This window comes from Tachyglossus aculeatus, chromosome X1 (genome assembly GCF_015852505.1).
Source record: "Tachyglossus aculeatus isolate mTacAcu1 chromosome X1, mTacAcu1.pri, whole genome shotgun sequence".
Classification (NCBI taxonomy): Eukaryota; Metazoa; Chordata; class Mammalia; order Monotremata; family Tachyglossidae; genus Tachyglossus; species Tachyglossus aculeatus.
Genome location: NC_052101.1, coordinates 76,968,020 through 76,978,491, shown reverse-complemented (window position 1 = coordinate 76,978,491; position 10,472 = coordinate 76,968,020). Strand labels below are relative to the sequence as shown.

Below are 10,472 nucleotides of genomic sequence, written 5' to 3'. Positions count from 1 at the left end.
GTGGTAAGGTAAGGCAGGAGGGGGCAAGTTGTTTGACCTCAGTCTCCTCAGCTGGCATAAAATGCCCTGTTTAGTACTGGGATTGAAATGATTGCCTTACTAGGACATCCCTTTTCCTCTAGCTACTCTCCCAAGTGCTTAGTACAGTGTTCTGTATGCAGTAAGTACTCAATAAATACGACTGACTGACTGGTTGTCATATAGTCCCACTCTCCAGCTACCCTCTGTCCATTCAGTTTAAAACTTCATTAACTATTTCTCTCTCCTCATGGAAGTATATAACTTAAAAAGCCAAACTAAATATGCTTTACTATATTTTTTTGCAATGGAAAGTAAACTGAACCTTAGATTTTTAAGGTTGTTGAGTTGGTTTCAGTCATTGGATTTACACTGTAGTCATTTGGCTAGCTGCAAAGCAGATTTTACTGACAATGTGGGGCACGAGATGTGAGAACGGACTCTGGGGGGTGCAGTGATGAAATCTCCTTCTCTAGAGATCCTTGGGAACAGGAAAAAAAGCCCATCTGCCTGGTAGGTTTAAGGTACACTTTTGTCTGAAGATAGATGCCTACGCAAAATGTTCTAAATGTGTCAGAGTCTGTAATTTCTTATTACAGAAGATGAGTTTATCATCCCCGCAGAGGGCTGGACAGAGTCGCACTTTGAAGGCATTTAGCAATGTATCAATTAAGAACAAATACTACCACACCAGGGCTTCAGTCTGGGTAATAAATTTATTCTACATTTGTGTTTCCATGGGCTTAAATATGTCATCCTTGGATAGCATTACATATTCTCTCACCACTCTTACCAAAAGGATGAATTTATGAATAAACAGAGTTTAAAACTGATAGATAGTTTTTAAAGAATCAGGTTAGAATACATGCCTACTTACCTATTTTGTTATTCCTGCTGGGCAACAAGCTGCTTCGGGAAGTTCTACGAGGTAAGAAATTCCTGTCCTACAAAAGTTCTTTTTCTGAAAAAAGTGAACATAATGGAACAGAGAACAACTTGCAGGCAACTCAAAAAGGAGCTGACTGTGCAGGGAATTTCACACCTCGTGGTTTGGGGTCAGTATAGTACATAAAGAAAACATCATTTTCTATATAATTATGTAGGCTGCACCAAATATGAGGTTTCTCTCACCTCATCCCATAGAACAACATTACAAGGTTCTTTTCATTTCACATCTTTTCATCCTTTTATGTAGTATTAACAATCAGAAGATAAAGCATATGCCCCTGCATCAACTCTAACTCTATAAAGAAACCAGAATGCAGTTGCTGTCGTATCCAAGTTACTATTTTCTCTAGTTCGAATTTGAGGTCTAGTGGCTGAGTTGCCAAAAAATACTCAGGTCAGAAAGAAAGAAAAAGTTTATTTGATGAATATAAACAAGCTGCTCAACAGTAAGTACTTCTCATACACATAACAATGTTATGAATTCTACATAACTTTGTACTTTAAACTACATAACTAGACATTAAATTTCAATGACTGTCTAATACATGCCCACTGGTAATTTCAGAGAATTCCTTAGTTTCATATCAATGTCCTTAACCACATATCATTAATCACAATCCACATGCCACTCACTTGAAGAAATTATTACAAGAAGCACTATCAAATGAAGGTCTCAGGGAAATAGGATTACAGGCCCACTATTGCAGTACATCACGTTCAAACATCATTCTACACAAAACACTGCAGATATAGTTTATGTCAACACATTTGAGGTCTCATCAGAAACACTATTTAAAAAATAAATTGAAACCACTCTCAAATGAAGGTCAATGTGCAGTTACATGCATGCTAGATACACAAAATTTAAATACAAAATTGATGTTGTACATGGAAATTAAAGAAAGAATATGAATGAAGTACATGCCTGATTCCACGTAAAATTAGAGTCGTTCATTGTAAATGTTAGCCCAAACATCATTTCACTTTGATAAACTTTGGGAGAAGTTGGAGAGTGTTTAACGATTGAACATTACTCAAATAAAGTATTTTTCCAACATCACAGTGTTTGTTGTAAACCCAGAGATTCTATTTTTAAGGTATGAAAAGATTTTCCTCAAACATTGTAGACTATTATATGAAGTGGAACAAAAGTTATTTTCAACAAAATTGGACTTTTTGTAGGGACTAAATTATATGCCCTAATAAAGTTTAATCAATAATACTCTTACCAACATAAACGGAGCAAAAATGCTCCTAAAACAATACCTATGACAAAATTGGCACATAGGTATAAATACTCCTAACTATACAGTTTGTTGACCCTAATTTTTGCTAGTTTAATTCCTACTTCAAGTATTCAGTTGCAGAGTTAAGGTAAAGACCTGATTGTAAGAGACCCAAAGTATTATCCCTTACGAGGACACCAAAATTTTCTTAGGAAACCAGTTTGTTGTCTGTGTTTTGCAAGTGCAACATTTGTCATATGTGCTAAATTAACTCTCAAGAACTTTACAATCTTCGAAACAAAGATCTAAAATGACTTAGATCATTAAAGGACAAACTTTTAAACATGAATGTATTTGGGTTACTTATGTTACACTTATAGGCCTACACATTTCACTATACTTAAAATAACTGTTGAGTATATTCAGTGCAAGACTTCAGGAGTATCAGTTGATAATTCTTTTCCACAGCAGCAAAGAAAAATAACTTGAATTATTAAGGCCACTCATGCTTAAATTCACTGTTTGTCCTTTAAAAACACAGCTATTCCACTCCCACTCATGTTTACATGGAAGTATTTCTTCCATTGACACTAAAAATGCATCACTATAACAGCTGAATATTTGCACATGTTTGCCAGACTCAATCAGGAGCTGAATGAAATTGTAAGTATACCTTTGTAGAGGAAGTAATAGACTTAACTCTCACTTGTACCATATCACCATATGTAAAGAACTCAAAATGCTATTTCTTGTCCTGGGCATGTGCTAAAATGTTGAATCTTCACTTCACGTACATCATTTGTAGAAATATATATGCACACGCACAGCTTTTGATTGCTCTTCATCCTTGGATGATTTTATTTGTTTAACATCAAAAATTCATTTGGATCCATGTTGGAGATTATGTTTTTTAAACCCCCAAATAACAGTAAATAATCCTTTATTTTCATGAAATCTAATGTATATACTGTTTTCACATAATTCCTATTGTGAAATATTTGAGTCCCAGTTCTTATATGAAACACGTATGACACTGGAAGGTAAAAGTCTGAGGTTCAAATACAGATATAAGCAAGTATGTAAACATATCACATATATGTGTGTAGGGACCTCTAGCTTTTACCATCCATGAATATATAAACACTGTACATTAAATTATGTATGATCAATTTAGATGCCCCATGCATTGTCACACACACACACACACACACACACACACACACACACACCATGTTTTCACAACCTTATTGGTTCCAAAAATTGATTTCAATTCCAACCTTGCCCAGAGATACTACTGTTTATACTATCAAAATGTGATTATTTTAATTGCAGCTAAAAAGAAACAGAGGAGGGCAAAATCTCACATATTCATTTGTTTGCTCACATAACTGGGAAGGAAAATTGTGCTGATAACACTAATTGCCAATTCATTTCTACCTTTTCAGTAATCTAGTGCCTTAGAAATGACACCTTGGATTAAAATTTGCAGAATCAGTGGCAATGAAGATACTGCTTTGAAATTGAAATTCACACACATTACAATTCAACTCAATCTTAATTTATCAAAAAAGCATTTCACAATAAGGCTTAGAACTAAATTTTATTAAATAATGATATTTGGCACAGGTGGTCAGATTGCCAAAATCCAAATGCATAAAACTTGCTGAAGATGAAAATGGAGGACTTGTAGGTTTCAACCTCCACTCCTCTGCCTTCCATATATTCAACTTCATGGCAGTTGATGTATAATGATGGTGAAAACATCATGTTGTGCAGCATTTCATCAGATAAAATAAATGTGAACTCATCTTCTGTGAGCCACTTCGGGCTGTTGTGGGGAGCGATGTGAGATCCACTGCAATAGATTGTCAGAATATTTCTGCATTGCTGCCTTTTTTTTTCTTCTTTTTCTTTATCCAGCCCCTCTGTTAACTGTAAAAATAAAACACATCCTTCAACAGAATAGAAGATGGGACGCCATGGACAAATACCATCCTTTGCTCCGAGGTTTACCTAGCCAGCAAATTTTGAATAGTAAATTTCTTTTAAATGAAAAAATATAACTTCTGGTAGATATAGGGTTTGGAGCTATATAGAGGTTTTGGAGCTATATATAATTTTAGATGCTTAAATGAAATGTGAATTTGGCACCTGACTATAGTGGACAGGAGATTGAAAGCTAATATAAAGTAGTAATCAATCAATCAATCAATCAATCAATCATATTTATTGAGCGCTTACTGTGTGCAGAGCACTGTACTAAGTGCTTGGGAAGTACAAGTTGGCAACATATAGAGACGGTCCCTACCCAACAGCGGGCTCACAGTCTAGAAGGGGGAGACAGACAACAAAACAAAACATATTAACAAAATAAAATAAATAGAATAAATATGTACAAATAAAATAAATAAATAGAGTAATAAATATGTACAAACATATATACATATATACAGGTGCTGTGGGGAGGGGAAGGAGGTAACGCGGAGGGGATGGGGAGGGGGAAGAGGGGGCGAGGAAGGAGGGGGCTCAGTCAGGGCACTTACAGGGAGCTTATTTATTGAGCGCTTACTGTGGGCAGAGCACTGGACTAAGCACTTGGGAAGTACAAGTCGGCAACATAGAGAGACGGTCCCTACCCGACAACGGGCACACAGTCTAGAAGGGGGAGACAGACAACAAAACAAACCATATGGAGAGGTGTCATCAGAATAAATAGAAATAAAGCTAGATGCACGTCATTAACAAAATAAATAAATGAAGAGAAACATACGGGACCAAAGAAGAACTCCTTCATACATATTAGTTTTGAGGCAAGAGCACTACTTTATTAGCTCATTTTGTTGGTTCTGCAAAACAAGTAATTGTGAGAGTAATACCTTCAAGTCATAAATCCACATTTATTTGTATACACATGCATATGCACCATTTTCCAAGAACATTCTAGAGAGCTTTTATGCAAGCTTAAGATATCAGAACGTTTATCATAGCAATCAATTCACTTCAAAAATCAATTTTACTTGTTAAAGATTAATTTAGTTTTCTCAAATTTAGAAACCTCAAAGCCTTCTCAAATTTTACCAGATTAAATTAGGAGAGTTGGGTAAATCTGTGTGCTACAGAGGATGAAGAAACAACTCAAAACTATGTTTCAAATCACAACATCTGTGTCTATACAGCCCAACATAAAGGGGAGCTGGTGGTAATTATTCAGTTAGTCTAATCAATATATTCATATCATTTGAGCCACAAAGTTATATTTTTGTGTCTTAATAATACTGTGAGATTATTTACTTAGTCCCAAATTAACCAGAAGATTACCAATGGCCAGAGCAGTGTAAACCCAGTCCATATACTTAAGAAAATTAGCAACTGAAAAAAAGATTGCCTAAAGCATCAATGTTAACTCTACAAAGGCCACTATCATGATTCACATCCAAGGTCACATCTATTCCAGGTGAGTTTGTTATTGAAAGAACATTTTTCAGAAAAATCTATCATTTTGGCCACAGTTCTTCATGGGGTAGAACAAGCACTTAGGAGCAGGTAAATGGTAATTGTGGTTGTACTGTTTAGGCCTGGAAAGTTTTGTTTGTTTTTTTTCAACTTACATCATCCCCTACAAGCCTGATTCAGGAATCCTGATGACAGCAACATTATATGGGGAACATTTCAAGCTTCTCTGGCATCCCCCTGTCCTGTTCCAGGGCCCCACTGTTACATAGGGGACTACAGGTAATCTCCAGAATCCATTCAGGCTGGCAGTCAGGTGAGTACACATAGAGTATAGAGTATAGAGTAAGGTAAAGGGGATAAGTATCTTCAGCATCAGCTGATGATTATTTAGACTGCTGGACCATCTAGGATGAACACTCCAAGAAGTGTATACCATGGGCTTGCTGTCTTGTTCCAAGAGCCCAATTCACAGCTTTCTAGGTAAAACATGCTGAACTGGGATCCCCAAATTCTAGTTACCAAATCTACTTGAGACTGCAATTGAGGTTGACCATTTAGATTATTAAGTGACAGAAGGGATTCTTAGACTTGTATTTTTTTTTCATTTCATGAAGAAATGCCCATGCTCTTCCTAGCCTCCAGGGTCCCTAAAGATTTCCTTAATTAGAAATTAGATCTTAGAAATCTGTGGAGATTGGAAGAAGCAAACATCCATGCAAAAGGAACCATTTTGCTTCCGTGGGTTGAGAGATGTACTAGGTGCTTTAAGTATTTTCCCAATAATGCTGACTAATGAAAGTGCAAGGGATTTTTGAATGTCTGAGCAAGTTGTTCCCAGAGAGCATTGAACAATGTAAATTAAATATGTACTTAAATGAACTCTGTTAATTCCTCCAAGAGCTCAGTGCTACCATTCTAATTAAGAAACTCGAATAGGAAAAAAAATACTCTAGGGACCTCTAAAAGTAGATCATGTTACAATTCTGGCACTCAAAATCTTTGCAAACATTGTATGAAAATTGTAAGACAGAGCATAATAATAATAATGGCATTTTTAAGTGCTTACTATGTGCAAAGCACTGTTCTAAGCGCTGGGGGTAATACAAGGTGATCAGGTTGCCCCACGTGGTGCTCACAGTCTTAATCCCCATTTTACAGATGAGGTAACTGAGGCTCAGAGAAGTTGAGTGACTTGCCCAAGGTCACACAGAAGACGTGTGGCGAAGCCGGAATTCAAACCCATGACCTCTGACTCCAAAGCCCGGGCTCATTCCACTGAGCCACGCTGCTTCTCTTCTATGAGAAGCATGCACTATGAGAGCTCTATTATGAGAGCATGCATTTTGCTTTGTGCATTTGAGATTTCTTAATCATTTTAGAGAATCATAGTCTACATTAGATGTCACATGATTAACGACATGGATAAACTCAAATTAATATCACCACAAAAGTTCACAGAATATTCGGACAGACTGGGAGTGAATAAAAATTTATTAAAGTGAATGTTCAATTTTCTTGATGCTTTTCCAAGATATAATAGCACTGAATTGTTCTGTTGCAAGAAAGAATAGAGGCATTGCACCTCTGGGTAAAAAATATTAATGCCAAACCATCTCTGTGGAGGGGGGTTCACTGCCCAGCTTTGTGTTTAAAGGTTGCACTGGAAGAAGACTACAAAGATCTCTGCTGAACTCCCACCCTTTCAATCAAACAATCCATTCACCAGGAGGCTGTACATATATAGGAAACACAACAAAAACCTGTTCACCACAAGTTGGAAATGCAGAATATTCCTCAAAGAATGAAAATAAATATAAAAAGGATATTGCTGTCAAACACCTAGCAGGGTGGAGTAAATTTAGTTTAATTGATATTTGTGTTTCTTGAATACTATAATTCACTGAAACAAAAATAAATTTGAAAACTGGGCTGAAGAGAAGGTACACAAACGTAAGGTAGCAGAAAATGAAAACTACTTCAGAAGAGGAAGATTTAAAATATGGTATCTCACAAATATTTTTTTCAGAATGGTTTTATTTGGAACAAAGACACCTGCCTGATTACTGCTTTCTTCTCCACTCTTTCCAGTAGTGATTTGCAGAAACAAGTTGGGAGAAAGAGTTCTTTGGTAAACACAAAGGGGTTAAAGGGGAAACTGTTTAATAACAGTAGTAAAATGCAGGCTATTTTTGACATCTGGGTTAATGTCCATTACATGCCATATGCTTTCCAAATGTGTGCTGCATGCATCCAGATAAAAAAAAAAAGAACGTATACCCATTCACAGAGCTAGCATAGCCTCTCCAGACTTATTACACATTGTACTTACATAAAAGGAAAACAGCTCAGGGTAATTAACAAAAGATAGAAAGAGAACAACTTTTTCACTCTCAGGAAATAAGTATCTTGCAAAACTTCTACATGGTGAGGCTCTGCTCACATGAAAACCCAACAGGGCCATTTCTGCTCCTAAAATCTATAACTATGCATCTGTATTATTACTTAACATCTCTAAATATGCTGCCTGAATGGATTTCCAGTTTCACTCATGAAGATTTATTTATTATTATTGTGATCAAAGTAGCAACAAATTATGTTAAATCATTTAATTTTCTTCCTAGGAGTAACTACGTTGAAGCCATAATTCAAATATATGAGTGGAAAGCAACAACATACCTCCTCCTCAAATGGTCTCCTACTGTTCAGATGGACTACAGCATTCACAATTATAATCTGAATGGAATTCAGATGGGAGGGTATTCTACAGTATTTTTGGTTGGCCCAATTGCTTTGGGAAAATGGGAACACGTCATTAAAGATGCTAAATCATGTGTGAGGTATTTAACTTCAAATACCAAGTGTCTGTGTTTAATTAATCTGTAATATTTTAAATTTAACAGTTCAAATGAATATGAGAATTGCATGCCAAATAGTAGCATGAGCTGCTATTTTGGGCTTGGTCAGCTAACCTTAGTCTCTTATACCCAGTCCTTATAACAAATAGGTAACTCCTACTGACTGCAGTGACAAGGACCATGTAAGTGGAACTGAATGACCGTATGATCTCCCAGCTGCTGACTCCAGCCAACAAGCTGTTCATGACTTCAGTGCTATTTTGTGTTTTAAGCCAACTGGAGCTCTGTGTACTGCTTTTCTCCTTCTTCTCAAGGGCAGTTGCCAACATGATTCAAATCCAGAAACTTGCAACTCAACACCAGTCACATTAGGTGATATATTTTTTCACATAGGTAAAATAGAAATATGTCCTGCTGCAAATTTTCTTAAAATAATATCTCCTTTAAGCTGATAGGCTGCATTCATTCTGACACCCTTGGTCAATGGTAACCTATTGTCATAACACATTTTTGACTGCTGTATCTCTTTTGGGAAGGGACAATTTGATTCACAAAGAAAATTTTATCTGGATAAAGACTTGTCTGTTTCTAAATGTCTAGAAGGTCCCGTCAGACTCTGTTGCATGGACTTAAATGTCCCTAGGAAATAGGTTCAACTAACAAAACAGAAATCACGAACATTTTTTAAGTTTTATCTAACGTGAAACAAAAATTCCTTAATATCAAGATGCCAAGCACCTAAGACACTTGCTGAGTTAAGTGAAAAGGTAAAATCTAGTTTAAATTTATAGCATTCCTTTAGTGTCCCTCTAGGAGTTTGGCTTTTTGCCAGTGTTCCTTGTTAAAAATTTGTTAAACGTGTTTGGCATTAATGCAAACACAAAGTGCTCATTTGTTACAAATTCTATTGGAATGCATTCATTTAAGGCAATGAAGTAGTTACTAGAAAAGAAAAAAAAAGTTCATTAAGTACATTTTAAAAATACAATGATGTATGCGGTGCATAACTATGGCGCCCCAGTGGCTATATAAATATCTGACAGAATAACCACAAGTTGTGTTTAGTTTGAAATTGGAATCTTTTAAACATAACCGATAGAACAAAAACTGGTTTTGTTTGTTGTGAAAACTGATGTTAGTCTTTCTTGTTTTGAACTAGTTAAAATAACCAAAAGTTTGGCATATAATTTCTTACATATCAAATCAATAAAACACAGGTTAAAATCATGCTGAAGGAAATCTCTTGATTCACATGAAAAGGAGATTATATATATATATATATATACATACACACATGCACGCATACACATATGATATAGACATATATTTACATAAATTTACATTACCCATGGAAGAAAGTTGATTTAAGAAATAGAACATCCAGATTTCAGGAGAAAAATTAAGGTAATTCTTAAGACTATCACTGCACTCTGAACAATACCTAGTCCTTGTCTGACATTAGGTTACAGGGGAGCAAAACTATCAATCAATGTCATTTAATAAGCACTTAATTTGTGCAGAGCACTGTATTAAGAGTACTTAGGAGAATACAAAACAGTTGGTGGAAATGATCCCTGCCTTCAAGGAGTTTAAAGTCTAGCAGAGGAGCATATAGTCCTGATTTAATAACAGAGGCCGATGGAATCTTAGAAGCAAATATTCCAAGTACTGTTCGTAGAACCTCAACTTTAATGTCCCACCGAAAACTTTATGGCAACATGAGCAATTGCTGAATGACTTTTCAATTAATGGAAAAAGCTGTTTTGAAATTCGTTTTGGAGAAATAGAAAAGGAGCAAGGTTTTGCCCAAGATTTTCTCTTTATAATATGCTACTTGAACCAATGCAGTAACAATTGGCCTTAAGATATTATAACAGTAAGAGTATTCTCAAATATGCCAAATAATATATGGAGTGAAGCTGGGAAGTGTGGCTTTTAGAGGTGCACTAGAAAAATACTTGCAAAGAAACCT

General features: G+C 35.8%; 1 protein-coding gene across 9 annotated transcripts in view; it reads right to left on the bottom strand.

Moving 5' to 3' along the window:
• Window positions 1-1,364: 1,364 nt before the first annotated feature.
• Window positions 1,365-10,472, bottom strand: part of ERC2 (ELKS/RAB6-interacting/CAST family member 2) — a 1,114,913-nt gene continuing 1,105,805 nt past the window's right edge. For all 9 annotated transcript variants that reach the window (XM_038740432.1, XM_038740438.1, XM_038740433.1 and 6 more), the window contains one exon: window positions 1,365-4,124. The gene's annotated coding sequence lies outside the window, so the exon portion shown is untranslated. The remainder of the gene's footprint in view (window positions 4,125-10,472) is intronic.